This window comes from Mytilus galloprovincialis, chromosome 2 (assembly GCF_965363235.1).
Source record: "Mytilus galloprovincialis chromosome 2, xbMytGall1.hap1.1, whole genome shotgun sequence".
Lineage (NCBI taxonomy): Eukaryota > Metazoa > Mollusca > Bivalvia > Mytilida > Mytilidae > Mytilus > Mytilus galloprovincialis.
In genome coordinates, this window is record NC_134839.1 from 104,915,760 (window position 1) to 104,934,609 (window position 18,850).

The 18,850-nt window shown below is 32.7% G+C and overlaps 1 long non-coding RNA gene across 1 annotated transcript in view; it reads left to right on the forward strand.

Moving 5' to 3' along the window:
• Nucleotides 1-331: 331 nt before the first annotated feature.
• Nucleotides 332-18,850, forward strand: part of LOC143065233 (uncharacterized) — a 62,518-nt gene continuing 43,999 nt past the window's right edge. Inside the window, exon 1 of the long non-coding RNA XR_012975428.1 lies at nt 332-430. This is a non-coding gene — a long non-coding RNA (uncharacterized LOC143065233). The remainder of the gene's footprint in view (nt 431-18,850) is intronic.

The following is an 18,850-nucleotide window of genomic DNA, read 5'->3' on the forward strand; positions in this document are numbered from 1 at the left end:
ATTTTTGGGACAGGCACATACACAATGTGGCGGGGTTTAACTAGTGTGTTTGGCGCCAATCCTCCCCAAACCAAGGACAGCGGGATAACAGAACAATTAAGAACAACTATGATAAACAATAAACAAATTACAAAAATGAAAAACAGCAAAAATCGATAACCACTGAATTACAGGCTTCTGACTTGGGACAGGCACATATAGAATGTGGTGGGGTTAAGTTTTTAAATGGTCCATGCATTTAAATGTGTAAATAATTCATAGGTAATCATTTTGCATGACAAAGGTAATTTTAAGCAAAGCATTCTAAAAATACTACAACTTTACTAGGAAGGTACACTTGTCGTTATTGTATATGAAAGAATACCTTTAAACTTTTAGTTGTTGTTTCTCTACATAAAGATCGAGCGGTGTTTACACGTTCAGAGATAATGTAAGTACATATGCGTTTTCATTTTAGTAGCAATTCAAGGAAGAACAAAATGTAAAGAAGAAATGAATATGAATCATTAACGAGCTGAATTGGTATAGGGTAATTAGTATTTGTCTAATTTTGCATAAAACGCTAATGTTCAAGATCATCTGCCCCGGATATAAATATACATATAAGCACGTCTAAACAAGTGACAACTCTACGACAGATCCATTCATTGGATCACCAGTGAAGGTGATACACGGCTGAAAAAAAATTATTATATTCATAACCACCAGCACAACAATGTTAAATCTGCAAATTTGCGGAAGAAAATTTATGTTCTTACCTCGCCTGAATTCGAATTCATGCTATTGGGATATCTAGACAACACCGCCTGTACTTTTCAAGCGCCATATATATTTTGTGGAATAACAGTAGGCCTTTTTCTGTTTGTGTATTGCACCCTTGAAATGTGAGCAGACATAATAGTGTCAAGATGAAATGGGTCAACATGGCGCCTTTTGGGGTTGTTTATGCAAGATTTAAACTCGGCAAACCGTACTGGTCCATAACAGGGGGCATAATATGTGGCATAGTATGTGAACAAACCATTTACGCGTAAACATATTTTGAAATATTTGAATATGAAGTGTAAATTATTTTTTATCAATTTGCTGTACATACGCTAAACGTTTACTTTTATAGAATATTGCACACCATGAAATTTTGTCAAGATAAAATCGGTCAACACAGGATGCGAGTATCAAATTTTCTATTATTTGAAATACGAGTTGACAAAAATGATATGATTGATGATGAAATAGAAAGCGTTTTTCAACATTTTATTGAGTTGCACTTTATTGGAAATTTCTGACAAATTTTCCTTATTATTTTAAAGAAATCATTTTCTTAAAGATTTTCTTTTAAACATGAAAATTTCATCAAGGTCAACAAAGGATGCAAGGATCTCGGATTGTAACTTAATCGTCCCTGCCTTACCTCATGTTTAAAACTAAATGAATAACGTCGTAATTAGGCTATTGGTAGCATTTTTTTTAGCTGTTCATTTAAATGCAAGAAGTTTGATGAACTAAATTTAGACAACAGTAGTTTACCGATGTTAAAAGGTAAAACAGAAAAAAACTAAGGGACTTAGAATTATGTTAGGTAACTGAAATTGTCTTATACATATACTTTTGATATAATTCTCTGTTGAATCGGAACTGTTTTAACTATTACTACATCGAACAGTCAGGATTCTACTTCGTCAAAGTTATCTCCCCATTACGCTACATATTTTTTTTTTAATCTTTTAAGCCATTGTAGGGATGACCCGCTATTAGTTTAGCTCTTGAAATTAAATATTTCGTGGCAGGGCGACTAAAAATTTTGAAGACAATTTACCCTAGATAAATCAAGCAAAAACTATTATTAATTATTTTTGTTTGAAGTTATGCATTTTTAACAATTTTGTACATTCTGTCGTTAAGAACTTTTAGTAAGTATTTGTTGTTCAAACACACCTACTCTGTTGTTATGGTAGAATGGTATTTCACTTGACCCATATATTTCAGTTGCTTACCGTGACTATGAATTTGTAACGTTTCGTCCCCGAGGGTACCACCAGCCCAGTAGTTATCACTTTGGTGTTTACATTAATATCAATAATGTGGTCATTTTTATAAATTTCCTGTTTACAAAACTTTCATATTTTTGGAAAAACTAAGGATTTTCTTATCCCAGGCATAGATTACCTTAGCCGTGCTTGGCACAAAATTTTTACTTGTTTGGCTTTATACATATTTTGATATGAGCGTCACTGATGAGTCTTCTGTAGACGAAACGCGCGTTTGGCGTACTAAATTATAATCCTGGTACCTTTGATAGATAACTATTTACACTACTGGGTCGATGCCACTGCTGGTGGACGTTTCGTCGCCGAGGGTATCACCAGCCCAGTAGTCAACACTTTGGTGTTGACATGAATATCAATAATGTGGTCATTTTTATAAATTTCCTGTTTACAAAACTTAGAATTTTTCGAAAAACTAAGGCTTTCTTATCCCAGGCATAGATTACCTTAGCCGTGTTTGGCACAAATTTTTGGAATTTTGGATCCTCAATGCTCTTCAACTTTTTACTGGTTTGTCTTAATAAATATAGTGACATGAGCGTCACTGATGAGTCTTACGCGCGTATGGCGTACTTAATTATAATCCTGGTGCCTTTGATAACTAATTATACCAACCTGTAGCCTTAATTTATAAAAATAATAGAATCTTAACTGAGATAATGTATCAAATATTTTTGCCTTAAACGTTTTCAAGACAAACCGGTCAACTTAAACACGCTTAAACATAAGGTGTACTCGACTTTCTCTATTTGTTGCAAATTTTGATGATTTTTTTCATAAACAAATGTCGCCGGGGCCGAGATGCATAAAATGCTTTAAAAAGATCAATCTATAATTTTTCTATGAATATTTTTCTACGGAATTCATGCTTATGCACAAAATAGATCCACATATTTGCACCTACCACAATCGACAGGTTTGTGGAAACTTGTCTTTGATTTTAAAGTTTAGAAATATCTCGAATTCCATACCATAATTAAAGTTAAAAGTACGGTTGTAAGATAGTAATTTCTAAACTATGCACCTAAAATAAACTTTTATAGCCCATGGAAACAGATGTAAACAAATGAAATATACCTACTTGGTCTTTTTTACCTTCTCTAATAAAAAGCTTCATTTCTTTTGTTTAATTTTAACTTGATATCAGCCTGAAACGTGTTCTACATGAATAGTTAATATATCGTCAGTACGCGGATGGTGGCTGATTAATTTCTAACTCCAAAGAACGACTTGGCATTTTTAAAATGATGAAAGTTGTTGATATTTGATTGAAACAAAGTCGTTATTTTAAAGCAGTATGATTTAATTACAGCTTTTATTGACTGTTGACCTAAATCGAAACAAAATTTATAAAAAGTTCATGTTTGATTTTTTATCATGAATAAATCATTAACTGTCATTGGAATATCATAAAACTTCGTAGACTAACATTTAGTTGGATAACACTGTCTTTAGTGTCACTGTGCAATTTTGTTTTTTAAATTCTATTTTATAGCAATAAATACCGCATTTGTATTGGACACAAGTTACGATTGTGTGTCTTTTCATTAAATATACAAAACACATAAAAGTGAAAGAAAAAAAATCTACATTGGTTCAAACAGAAAGAAAAACAAAACATAGAAATAAAGCAACAACACAACCAACAAGGTTTTATATTTCAAGTGTAATTTTTTAATCTATTGCTATATCTTTAAAATTTTGCACACCGTAAAACATTGTCAAGATGATTTAATAGGTCAACATAGTATGCGTGTGTTTCTTTGTTTAACAAATTTTCTGTTATTGAAGACACCCGTTGAAACAGTGATTTGATTGAAGATTAAAAAAATAAACGTGTTTCTCAAAATATTCATTGATTTATATTTTTATTGAAAATCTCTGACAAATTCATTTTTAGTTTTAAACAAATTATCTTTTATATAAGAAAGTATTATCAAGGTCAATACAGGATTCAAGGATCTAGGTAAAGCTAACCAAATCACTTTGTTTACCAAAATTTAGTAATTTAATCGTCTCAGTTGGATGAACGAAGGTATGTATATTATTTTCAACAATTCTATATAAATCGCGTGTCAACGCAGCAATGAATGAAGCTTAAAGACAAATCCTTCTATTCAGATCTACCAATAATATCTCCTTTAAATTTTATCTACACTTTGGCCTATGTAAAAGCTTCAAAATAAACTAAAAAAAAATGGGGTCACCGGCCTCGTTTTCGATTTGGAACGCCATCTTTTTTTGAAGAATTTGAAAATCGTGACTTGTAGTTCTTTGCCATGTAAAATTTTATAAAAAGTCCGAATCACTTGAAAATTGCTTCTTTTGTTAACCTTATTGTTTGCAGAAACTACATTATTCGTATTCTTATTTTCTGAAGAACAAGAGATATCGATAATTTTGCTCTAAAATATTTCCCCGCCTTTTTCTGGTGCAGTGTTGAGGTTAAATATAGTAATTTAAAAAAAATTGACCAATGTTTTTTTCATAAAAATTCAACACAATATTCATTTTTATCTATTAAACAAAATAAAAAAATAAAAAAGTAGGGTCACCGTACTCTAAAAAAAGATATTCAGACATATTGTAAAAAAAAAATGAAATGGCGGGAACAAATTGCGCCAATTCTGATAGCAATGATGTTAACAGTTATTTGTTTGATCGTTGTTATTGATATGGTTTTAAACACAGCATTAATGTTCTCCACTGACAGAAGTGTTTAAAAGATATATATGTGATGAACTAATACCTCAATGACAGTTTTTTTCTGTATTTTTTTTTTGGGTACTTTGTGCTGATCTGAAGAGTCGTCTTTTTCAACAGACTGATTTTCCAGTTTGATATTTTTGTTTACTTTTACATCACTTTCTACGTGAATGGGACGGCTCTATGTGCCTGTCGTAATTGTTGCCGGATGTTATTTTGTAATATATGCAATGAACTAATATCTCATGACTGAAGGGTTTTTTTTGTAATAATTATTTTGTTGGTTTGTGCCGATCTTAAAGTCACCTTTTTCAACTGATTTTTCCAGTTATTTTTTTGGGTGTGCTGTAACACTACTTTGTCTAAAATTATAGTTTACTGTACGGTATGGGTTTTTGCTCATTGTTGAATGCCGTACGGTGACCTCAAATTATAACACTTTAGTAAATTATCAAAAATGTATTCATCTCATCGGTAATCATATCACATCTTCTTATTTTTATATCAGCAAAGTGCATTTTGAGGTACTGTAAATGACCACTACAATTTGGGTGCGATATATACAACAAGATGGAAGAAAAGGAAGTCATACAGCACAGATGAGAATCTAGTATTACAACAACCAGAAAGACCATATAAAATATTCTAGTACCAACGCTCAGGAGTCATTTTCTTTTTGTTAACGATCGGCCTTTATCATAAAAAAAGTAAACAAATAAGTAATTTTAAATGAATGAAAGAAATGCTACCTTTCTTAGTGAAACGGACAAAATTTAAAAGATAATGAATAGTTTTATTAATTCAGGTATTCTGAAATCTTTGTAGCAACTCTTTTGCAGGCGGTTACACGAGGTTTTCCGTTTGTATTCTTCTCAGCCAGGACTAGTCTAATGCCATTGTCCGTATCTCGCCTTTTAGCCAATTGCAGTTGAAATAAATCCAGACCACTATCCGATATCTTTTTTGCCATTGCTGTTTAAATCACGCTTCTCTCGGTTAAAGGCTTTAAGGTAAACAGTCTTGCTTTTGATACCATGTTTTGTTTTAGGCAATTAGCACACGAAGTGGTGGTAAATGAGTATGGACTTAACTCAGTGATACTACATTTGGTAAATTCAACTAATTCTTTCAGCATTTGTACATCAGCGGATGCATTATGGGCACTGTAATTTTTTTTTTAAGAAGGTAGAAACAAGCACTTCTTGTTTATGTGATTTTAATTCTGGATAGTGATTTCGGAAAAAAGGTAGTGTGTCAATGAAACCAAGAACTTTTTCCCCAAAGGATGAGTAGAGCTGAAATTTCTGTAAACACAGTATTAATCTTGGGGCATCGAAAATTTTTGCGTTATGTGCGATCAACATGCATTTTTCTGGTATCGTTTCCTGTAACCAAATGATAAAATTCTGTAAACCTTGTTGTGGTGAACATGCATTGACTTTACGGCCATTGTAACATAGTATGTTGTTGCACATAGACAAACCAGTTACCTCAGAGGCATATTTACTTATGCCTGAAGAAGGGGTAATATATTGATCAAATACATTCATATTGTTTACAGCTGAAATTTGAACGATGTCACAGTTCAGAGATAATGAAGTTGTTTCCAGGTCGAAATACACACATGGAATGGAGGGTTGGATATTTTGGACTTGAATAAGCTCTTCTATAATCAAAGGATTGGATACAACGTCTGTTTCTTGCATGTTTTGACAAAGCATATCAATTTCTGTTTTGTAAGTATCCCCTTCTCTTATCTCTAGAACATTGTTTTCATTTCTAGCTAAACGCTTTTTATCTAATTTCTTTTTCTTAAATTCTTTGGAATTACAATAGCTGGAATGCAGCTTTCTCTTTCTAATAAGTTGATTGCTTGAGTTTTCTGTTACTTTTCCGGGAGATAACCCACATTCTACATTTACAATTGATACATAATTGAAAGACTCATTTTTTTGTGCAACAGTACAATTTACTCGTGCTGCTAAGCTTGTTGAAGCAGAATAATGTTTATTTTTGGTGCTTTTGCTGTCAACATGTTGTTAAACGACTCGTTCTCTTTTGTAGAAGCACAAGGGACGAGTTTGTCTATGTTTTCAACATAATCTTGAAATATTTTACTTAGCTTATATTTCAAATCAAGATTTGACAATTGAATGGTTGGAGTACACTTTTCTGGATTTTTTAAATATCTACACCATCGTACATTGCAGTGATCGTGTTCATTGAACACATGTGGGACTATGGCAGACAAATCGTTTTGCATTTGTTGTTTATTGTTCTTATTGCTGTGAACTGCATACGTAAAACATTTCATGATATGAGCTATATCGTCATTTCTTATTGACTTTCTATAGGATGTTGGTAAGACATATAATTTTTTACCAAGGCTATTCTGCACATGCTTAATATCACTCCATTTAGTGATGTCATGGTCAATATTCTGTCGAATTTTTAACATTGTGGTGGCATCGTCGTCCATTATGAGAGTTGACACCGTACATTTCTTTTCTTCTAATTTTTTAATTAATGAAACACCTACATCAGGTTCCATGCCTTTTGATGTCCCATACCAATTTCTTGGGCAGTCGTGATGTGCTGCCTCTATTCCCTTGCCTTCCCAATATGAACATGTTCTACAATTCTTTGACCGTATTTCACGTTCTAGCACTTTACCGGTTTCGTTCCCTATAGCCACCCCAACACCTGACATAGAGTCATACTTCCTCCCACTTCCTCTCTTTTGCCAACCCATATCGTACTTGATTTTTATTGGTACATTTTCTGTTTCTTCATATGTGCTGAAAATATACAGGCACAGATTTATCAAAATGAAAACAAACCTCTATAACCTAACTTATTATAAAAACATTGTCATTTGTCCGTGGAAATTAAATGTTAAGACAATTTCTACCTTATTACACATGTGATTGTGACACTTTTTAATAAAGTTATTCAAATGTTTACGTCTCTTACCTTTGTTATTTAAATTTACACAAGCCGGTTAGTTTCAAGGTGTAAATACATTTTAAGTCGTTGTCATGGTTTAATTAGTAACTCAGTCAAACTCTAACAAATCATCTGAATCGTTATTGCAATATAGCTTATCCGTAATCCTAGGTTATTAACTCGCTATGGCAACTTATGTGAATCGATTTAACGACTAAGCTAACTTGTCATAACGCATAAGTTACTCGTTTTCTAAACTTACTCCTCATAATAACGACTTGAGAATTCCTTATTGTGACTTAGTACCTTTTCATAAAGATTTAGATAAATAGATATTACGACTAAGCCAACTTGAATAACGACTAACACTAAGTATCTCGTTATAACAAGTTATGTAAGTCGATAATATGAGTTAAATATTAAGTCGTTTTAATCATTTATCTAGTCGTGATGACCACTTACGAAGTACCGAATACAGGTTAAAATAAAACTGCATTCAGACACTTACCGTCTTCGTACAAACCACTCATAAAGAGGTCATAATTTTTTTAATGCAAATTATATTTGTGAATTCGTTGAAAAAATCGTTTAATACTTTTAAAAAGTGCTAGTTGATCATCTGTTTTAAAACTATTCTTAGCAGATCCCGATATGTACATATAGTTTAGTTATATGATTTCATAAATATGTATCTCGCAAGATTATTTATATAGCAACAGTTAATACAATAATCCACAGGGCGCAGAGGTCGAACCCTAAACAGTTGGGGCAAGTATGAACACAACATTCAAGCTTGGTACAGCTTTGAATTTGGACTGTTATTAAATAGTTGACACAGAATAGGTATCTGACACAGAATAAATGTGGTCTAAGAACTTATTTTTTTTAAATTGGACATTTACCGTTTATGGTTCGATTTCCAAATTCTAAACACATGGTTAGATTCAGCATATTACAGAACCCCAAAAAATCTATTTTTGATGAAATTATATAAAGTTCAATTTTGGACCCTGTAGACCTCAATGTGGACCAATTTGATAACGGGGTCCAAATATCAAAACTCTAAATACATGGCTAGATTCAGCATATCAAAGAACCCCATATATTCCATTTTTGATGAAATTCAGCAATTTTTAATTTTGGACCCCGATTTGGACCAACTTGAAAACTGGGAACATAATTAAAACTCTAAGTACATGATAAGATTCAACATATCAAACAACCTAAATGATTCATTTTTTGTTAAAATCAAACTAAATTTTAATTTGGACCTTTTGGAATTTAATGTAGAACAATTTAAAAACAGGACCAAAAATTAAGAATCTAAATACACGGTTGGATTCGGCATTTCAAAGAACCCCAATAATTCATTTTATGATGAAATCAAACAAAGTTTAATTTTGACCCTTTTGGCCCTTAATTCCTAAACTGTTGGAGCCAAAACCCCTAAAATTATTTCTATACTAAAGTTTTTATAAGAAAATCATCCGTAATCGGAAAACGCTGACGACGACGTGGTACCAATATTCGACCAAAAAAAAATGTTTGCGGTCGTATAAAAAGGCACTTGTCCGTAGCCTGCAATCAATTGGGTGGTTGTAGTTGGTTGCGGAATGTTGCGTTTTTTTTTTAGATTACTATATGTTCAGGTTTTGATTATTGCTGAAGGTCATAAACTGACCTAGTTGTGTCGTTTGGTCTCTGATGGATAGTTTTTTCAATGGGATGATACCGTTTCTTCTTATTTTTATATACTAAGTCTAGTGTACTTTCAGACAAATATTTGAAAGAAAATGGCACGTACTAAAACAAACAAAAAGATAACAGCGTTTCCTCTAACTTTTTTTCGATTTAAAATGAGTTCAGACCTATCGCTAGAAAATACTTTTTTTCATATTAATTGCAACCTCGGGAAAAGTATATGGAAACTGGATCGTCCCATGATAACAAACCAAGTAAGATTAAGTTACCTTGAAAAGGACGCATTCTTCTCTTCTTCTAATGATCTGTCAAAGGACTCATCGGTAACTTTTTTGATCGATCTTGAAACTTCTTTTTCACGCTTCGCCAATGATGATGCACTGATTCTAGGGATATTTAAATCTGCTAAAAATCTGTTTGTTTTGTGTTCTCCCAATCCGGTGTCGTACATTGCTGTGAAAAAGGAACAAGAGTATACACGCTGTAATATCTCGCCTGCTTTGCTGGTTAATGATTTAATGTTTAAAAAGTTTTAAAGAGTTATAAAGGATTTTTCTACAAGTATCACATACACTTAACAATTTCAAAGATCGATGACTATAGAGTCTAGCTAGATCAGATAAATCCTGTCAGAAAGAAAAAAAAACATCTGGCAATTATTCCAAATGTTCACCAAATATCGACGGCCTACAATTATAGTATATTGCGAAACGGACTTTATCACGTAGTTTTAAACTTGGTTGATCCATGAAATAAGGTCGAGGTCAGGCGAACCTTGTCTGACGGACATGTAGACGTAACAAAATTAAACCTACGCCATACACCAAATAAACTTAAAATAAATAACGCATTATAATTGAGAATTGCACTTGCCATAAAAAACCACAATATATATTTTTTGTCAAACAGTCACTGAAACATGAAATTGAGTTCAAGGACAATGAACAGTAAGATTTGGTGCAATCAGGTCTTTTACCGATTAAAATATAAAGCTTTAGCAGTGGCGGATTTAGGTGGAGGGTCACAAGAGCGGGTCCACTCCATGCCAAGAAATTGCCTCCGTTGAAATTCTGCAGACACCCCATAGAGCAAATTACATGGATCATTAATATTGACCATGTTGACCATTTGGTATATGGCTGTGTTCTAAGCGACAAGTACATGAAGGTCATAAATTAATTTCTTCAATGAAATCAAATCTTTAGCTACTAATGACTGCCGTAGGGGGTCGACCGGAATTTTTAGCGAGGATTTATTGGCATGGAGTAACAGATAGAAAACTCAGGGTTAGAATTCATTGAACAGAAAAGGGGCAGTGGCAAATATTTCATGTATATTTTGAACACGGAGAGAATTTACCTGCACCTTTTGCCAAAAAAAACCTTTCTTTTTCTTATTTGTGCCTTCCGACTTTATGTTTTGAATTGTAGTTTCACTTTCCATATTCGGTATTTATTCAAATGTAAGCTCCACATGGTAAAAATCACGTGATGCAGGAATATTATATCTTGGAGTTTCTTTTCGGACGGAGACTCCAAGCAAATAACATGCATGACGTGTATAACGGCACTGTAGATTTTCGTATTAAATAAAGAAAGTTGCCGGTCCGGTACATGAATAGATTGGTTAGAAGGCAAGGTTTTAATTTTAATTAGATTCGAAAGCTTAATTCGAGGGTTGAAAATAGAGAGCACAAATAAAAGGGGGGGGGCGGGGGGTCCACAGGGAATATTTGTATCTTATGAACTCTATATTTGAAAGGGTTATTTTTTTATGTAATTAAAAAAGAGAAAAACAAATATAGGACAAATTGTGATTGGTCTTTCTTCCTTTCTCCCATGCCAAGAAATTGCTTCCGTTGAAATTCTGCAAACACCCTATAGAGCAAATTACATGGATGATTCATATTGACCATTTGGTATATGGCTGTGTTCTGTGGGAATAATAAAATTAAGAATGCATGGAAATGGGGTATGTGTCAAAGAGACAACAATTAACCGACCAAAGAATGTTGCCTGGAATTAAATGTATTTGATTTTTATAGAATGAAGATAATAACACTTGTCTGAATTTTTCTAATATTTCACTATATCCAATATAATCCAGTTTTTTTAAGAAGCCCTTGATTGGGAGCATAACATGTACACATAGAACAATACATCATGATTTGTAACAGAAAAACATTTTTATATAATAAAATGAAATATTAGAAAAATTCAGACAAGTGTTATTATCTTCATTCTATAAAAATCAAATACATTTAATTCCAGGCAACATAGAATCTATATATGACGCGGAAGTAGGGTCATAAACATCGAATTTAGCATATGCTTAAATCATTTTAGCATATGCTATATTATAATTTAACATAAGCTAAATTCATTTCAGCTTAAGCTAAATTCATTTTAGCATAAGCTGAATTCATTTTTGCATAAGCTAAAATCAATTTAGCATATGCTGAATTGTTTAGCTTATACATAAATGTTTGCGCTGAATCAAGGTCATAAATATTAAAATAAAAGTTTATTTTAGCATATACTTAATGAATTTAGCTTATGCTAAAATTGTTTTAGCTTATGCTAAAATTGTTTTAGCTTATGCTAAAATGAATTCAGCTTATGCTTAATTAATTGTTTTATCCAATCAAAATCTCGCTTTCTTTACTACTTTTATACTTTGCTCTGGTATTAATAAATAAACACTTTTTTCTCAAATTGATAAATGTTTTTCTTAATGTAAATACATATATAAAAAGGGGGGACTATGGCCCTCTGCCATCCCGCTTAATCCGCCTCTGCTACCAATTAAGCCGATTTTGTATAAAAAATTTAGGTCTCGCATGTAGGAAAATTTATTTCAAATTCTTGACACGTATTTGTTGTTTAAATAACATTCTATGTGTAATTTTGTATACATTGTATGCGATCTTTTAACCCTTAATGGTGCTATAGATATGTAATGAAAATATCACTACTGTATGGCGTTAAAAGGTCGAATACAATGTATACATTAATAGTTATTCTAACATGACGTCCTTCAAACGCTTTGAGTACACACCCGTGGTAAAATATGAATATATTGCCAGTGCTGTTCCGATTGTACTCCCACGTCATATGCTTTTTTATGAATGAGATACCCGACGTCATAGAACAATGACGTTAGAATGTAAGCAATTAACGGGAAAATACACGCTTGTGAATCCGAAAATCATCACAAGGAAACATACACAAATGATGCTAAAATGTGGCAAAAGCCCTTTATTGTACATCATATAAGACATATAAATAAATTATCATTCAAATTCATCCAAAACTGTCTAAATACATTATTTTAAATAGTTTAAGCATGTCACTAATGCAGTTTGCTCCGTTCTTTTACGCTAGTTTATTAGTGCGTTTATTTATGGGAACGGCAAATATTTGCCTACACCTATAGAGCGCTTCGATCCAAAACTTAAGAATTGCCGTATGTGTCCTATCAGAATCGAAATAATTCATGGGGGCTTGAATATATCTAGATTTTACCACGGGTTGTCCCTTTATGCCGATATTTTACCCCTCGCTATCGCTCAGGGGTAAAATATTTGTCATAAAGGGCCAACCCGTGGTAAAATCACGATATATTCAAGCCCCCATGAATTATTTCTTAATCAAAAGTACCAGGATTATAATTTTATACGCCAGACGCGCGTTTCGTCTACATAAGACTCATCAGTGACATAAAATAGATGATAAGTTGAGATTGGAACAAATGATGTTTTTTCAATCTTGTTCAATGATTTAGCACTATCAGAAATACTGGTCAATTTCTATTTGCAGCACAATCCCATTTGAAGTTTTCGAGTAGTTCTGTTTTTGATCGTTCTTAACTTTTGCCAATCCTGGAGGGGTCATGCAGTGGAGGGGGACTATGCATCTTTTTGATAAGTTTGATTCCAGCTTTTGGAAGATAAAAAATGTTTTTTAAGATGAGAAAAATATGTGTTTGTTTCAACCTCAGCTAATGCAAAAATTGCTTTCGACTTGTCGCCCAAAAAAAAGATTGTTAAAATAAACTGTACGGAAAAAAAATCAATGGATTTGTTTAAAAACTGTTCACAATGGCGTAGTGCTTAGAAAAAAGGTCAAGCACAGACATTTTTCTCAGAAAAATATAACCGATACCTTAAGGTGGCTGGGCCCTTTAACATGGGCAATTTTAACGCATGTTTCTTACGACGAGTGCATTGGAAACGCACGTGGAAACGGTCGCTTTAAGGGGTCTTCTCAAAAATAGCTTTGACGACCGTGTATAAAAACACCCTTGACGATGTAAACAAGTGATGCAAACGTTCTTCAAAACAGGAAATACGAACGGTCAGAAATTCCACGTGAGAAATTCAGAGTGCTTTCTTCATTTTTCGCATAGAGTGAGTCGAAAAGGACAGAAATATACATGATTTAAGCATAACATTAAAAAAAAAGAATATATAAATACTGACAAAGTCACGTTATTTTTCATGCATTGTATAAATAACGTCGTACTTTTTTTTATTTCGAGCAGCTCAATCATACAGCATAATTTATATGAGCGGTTTGCTTGACTTGCTACGTATGGAACCGAAATGCAAAACATATGTTTTTAAGTAGAGTTAAATTAAAACAGAAAAATAATATTCATTTACATTAGTATCCCCTTGGAACAAAGATATTCTCTCTTTCTTTTGATTGAAACAGGATATTTAAAAAAAAAGTTGGTGTTAGTTTTGGTAACGTTATTTTTCATGCATTGTATAAATAACGTCGTACTTTTTTTTATTTCGTGCAGCTCAATCATACAGCATAATTTATATGAGCGGTTTGCTTGACTTGCTACGTATAGAACCGAAATGCAAAACATATGTTTTTAAGTAGAGTTAAATTAAAACAGAAAAATAATATTCATTTACATTAGTATCCCCTTGGAACAAAGATATTTTCTCTTTCTTTTGATTGAAACAGGATATTTAAAAAAAAAGTTTAAACCACTGTCTTTTCTGCTGCTTTTTCTTTAAGTTTAAACAGTCATATTTATTTATAGTGGATTGGGAAACAACTTATAGTAATTCGTTTCCACTTTGAGGGTGTGAGTGCTTCCTTGTAGCCTTAGCCTGCTCTTTTCGAAACTCTAAACGGGTGACTTTTATGTGAAAGAGATATTGCTCTCTCAATAAAACATGGGTCAGTCATTCATCGCTCTCTTCCGACGGACTATCATTGTTTCACAAGACCATCATACTCGCAAATGGTGTCAAGGGCTTATTCTTTTATCCGCTTTTGATAATTTCCGAATAAAATTTTTATTAGTTGAATCATTTGTTTTATCGCCTGTATTAAATGTTAAAAGAATCAACAGTTGAAAGCAAATTCAAAATTAACCACAACAAAATTAATTTAATCAAATTTGCCAATTTCATAAACAAAAAGAAATTTAATCTCAACTATGAACAAGAAAACAGATGGGCGCAGATAATTTTAGCGCAAAACTACTAGGGGAAATTTTAGCGCAGACATTAGAGCCCATTTTAGCGCAGGATTAATCCGTTCAGCTGCATTTTCGATAGCCCATTTTAGCGAAAACTTTCCTAGTTGAATAATACTAAAACCACGAGCATTATAATTTATGCTGGTTTAGTATAAAGTTGTATGTATGTATTAGATAAAATACAAAGGTAACAAAGAAACAGGCCGGTAACAACCGTTGCCGGATAGTTTTTCTGCACGAGTAGTCAGGTCAAGGTCCGAGGCGATAATCTTTATGTAATCTGTAATCTTTATGTTTGATGAAAAAATGCAGGATGAACCATTCAATCCCCCATTCCCCCTTTAAAAAAAATCGTAAAAATCGCGCGTTTGTTGCCAAATACATGAATTTAATATGCAGTGATGGGGGTCCCGGGGGTTGGAACAACCCTTTTTTTGACGATCAATGCATTTAAATGGGGACATAAAGTTGAACCCCCTATTTTGTTCTGGATTTAGACATGTATCCGCCACTGATATAAATTCGATAACAATATAAAGGTATCAAAAGAATGAATTTCCTAGTTCATTAGGGAATGAAATATTTATGAAAAAAAAGAATTTTGTCTTAGTATTATATATATTCAGGAATATACTTTGTGATTTTTTTTTAAACTCATGCTCGTCTCTAGATCTGCAAGTGTTGATCGGGATTAAACACGTGTTACTATATGATCCAATCGCAGCTTACCGCCCAAAATTGATGACATAAGTTGAAAGATTTTCTTCTAGATTTGCTGCTTATTTGGACGTGTATTAGATGAACACTTTTTGTTTATAGGATCAATCGTGCATTGGTGAGTTGATAGGGATTTTATCTTTTGATATTAGATTTGATTTTTATTTACTTATTTCTTGTCTTATTTTTATTGAAATGTTCACGTCAGTATCATCCTTTCTTTACTTTCAGCATTGTCCAAAATACTATTCATGTCCATATATTGAAGAAAACATTTATTGACCGAATATTTTGCTTCATGAAGGGGGCGGTGTGTTCTTTTTTGAGTATATTAACTATTTACTTTTCAACGCCATCACCCAAATGTTTTTGTTTAAATAAGCATCAGGGGCTGATCCAGTCATTTTAAAAAGGGGGGGTCCAACTATATGTCCCCATTCAAATGCATTGATCAGCCAACAAAAAAGGGGGGTTGGTCGATCAATCGTATACGGAATCCCCCCTGGATCCGCCAATGAGCACTATTAAAAGTATTTGGAAAATCAGGAATCATTCAAAACATTAATTTGTCATCTGCTTGACCATAATAAATTTTTTTCTCATAAAATTTGGGATCAAAATATCTATTTTAGGAGAAAACCATACCCCCCCCCCCACTATTGAAGTTAAATGTCTAATCCCTTAGTGTACTGATGTGAATAGTATTTAACTGGAAATGTTTGAAAAAAGATATTGATGCTAACGTAAATATTTTGTTCAATAGAAAGACAGGAAATAAGTCGGTGAACCAAAAAGTTCAAATCTAATTGAAAGTTAAAGTGCCCATGAACTCACTGATCATGCACGAGTGATTCTATTCATAAAAAGTGTCCGTGTAACAACTAAAAAGAGTCCGTGTATCGTCTAAAAAGAGTCCGTGTAACACCCGTTAATGTACTGTTTTTCTATAGCTCTGCGGGGGGCAAAGTCGTACAAATATATGTTCACTTTGGTTCATCATTGAAATAAAAGTAATTCTATTGTTATCACTCAGCTATTTACGTTTTTCTTGATACTATCATCAAATTGCAAACAACAACATATATAGACAAAAATAGTACATTGACTTGACATATCAACGATATAAGGATGAGGCTTAGAAACGGGGAAATGCGAGGCTGTGCCGAGCTATTTCCCCGTTTCGGGCCGAATCCTTATATCGTTGATATGTCAAGTCAATGCACTTTTATTTTCTTTATACTGCAATCTAAAAAAAAACATTTTCAATTGTTGTCTAATACGTTAAGGTTATTTATTTGATTTAAATACTGTGGGAAATCCCCTTTAAAAAGGCCTCATATCATGCTCGCGGAGAAATATACAACACAATGAAATGTACATTTACACACTCGATGGTGAACGAAATCGTTTGAGTATGGACTGAAATATCAACCATAAGCATAAAACATAATGATTTATAGGTTGCAAACAAACAAAAATAACCAATGAAATATGTTTTTCCAATAAATTCAAAATAAACAAGGTTAAGTCGTTCCACGCATCGTTGTATGCATTGGAAACAAAAACAGGTTGAAGAGGTCGTATGAATAATTAATTATTATTTCGGCAACTTCTATTTAAATATTCATGAGGAAAAGTTATATCGGGTCAGTGACTGTATATGACATAGAAATATACAGTCAACGCATTTTGACTACTCAAATAGAACGAGTGCAGTATAAATAAAAATACAATGTATAGGCGAATGTTACGGAAGCCGATAAGGGCCATTCAAAAAAATAAATTATGTCGTAATTCATAGCATGTCGTAATTTTAACATAACATGTCGTTTTTACGACATCGCGATGTCGTAATTACGACATAATATGTCGTTATAACGACATGTTCGTTATAACTATAACGACATCGCTATGTCGTAATTTCGACATAACATGTCGTAATAACGACATATGTCATTTTAACGACATAGCTATGTCGTAATAACGACATCACTATGTCATTTTAACGACATAGCTATGTCGTAATAACGACAATTTATATATATAAAAGAATATGTATTATGATTGCCAAGAGACTAAATGACACAGAAATTAATAAATATAGGTCATCATAATGCCCCCAATAATTAGATAAAAACCCGCATAGTCAGCTATAAAAGAGGAACGAAAGATACCAGAGGGAGAGTCCCCGAAATGCTGTGTGGCAGACAGTGTTATTAATTAATTGTTAGATCCTTTGGTAAAACTCCAAATTTCATATTTAATGTATTTCATTGTTAAATAATTAACATGAATCTTAATAAGTATATATTTGTTAATTGCATAGCTTTTGCTATTTGAATTCATTGGTTAAAGATATTTATTTATATTGTAAAGTTTAATATTTGCATCGTCGCAAAATCTTTGGTTACCTTCTTTGGTTACCTTCTGTGAGAAACTTATATATTTTATAGATCCCAATTTAAATTTTAATGTGTTACCAAACGTGGCAGGGCAGTAAAGCCATTCAAGGCAAAATAAACCTCTATTTGTTGTAAGAATAAAATGTGGAATTGTATGAGGACTGGCATTCAGTCCTACCTAGGCAAGCCAAGCTTTCCACCTCCCTTTAAATAATCGCAAACTACATGCCTTCTTGTAATAAGGGTTAATTGAAGTATTGATTGCTCTATTTCTACTTTCAAACGTTTGGCACGATGATCCTACAACACGACGTTACACTTTTAAATGCGGCGTCGAAGAGGGTTTTGACTTCGATTAATTTTTGCAAGTTTTATTCGTTTTTTTATATGTTGGTTGATTCTGGTTCTGTTCGTTTTGAGATGTCATTTTATCATAAATTACCTCAAGTTGTGGAAATCGATTTAATAATGTTTACCCTTTAAGTTATTTCAACTAAAAATGCAGTACTGTTGCAAGTAATGTATGAAGGAATGATGGGACGGAAGTACATGTATACGGTTTTCCATAAAAAAAAATATTATTAGATGTACAAAACTTTTATCATAGGATGTTTAACTTTCAAGGTGCATATCATCTGTCATTGTAAAATTTCTATATCTTAATTCAACCCCAATACAAATATATCTGACACTCTGCAAGTAAATCGAACATTTTTACCCTTGGTTTAATTTGAATAGAATTGTATTTTTCCTGGCACATAAGTTGTTGAAATACAACCCTTCAATTACTTGAACCTTGGCTTGTGAAATATTTCCCAAGTCATCTATAGT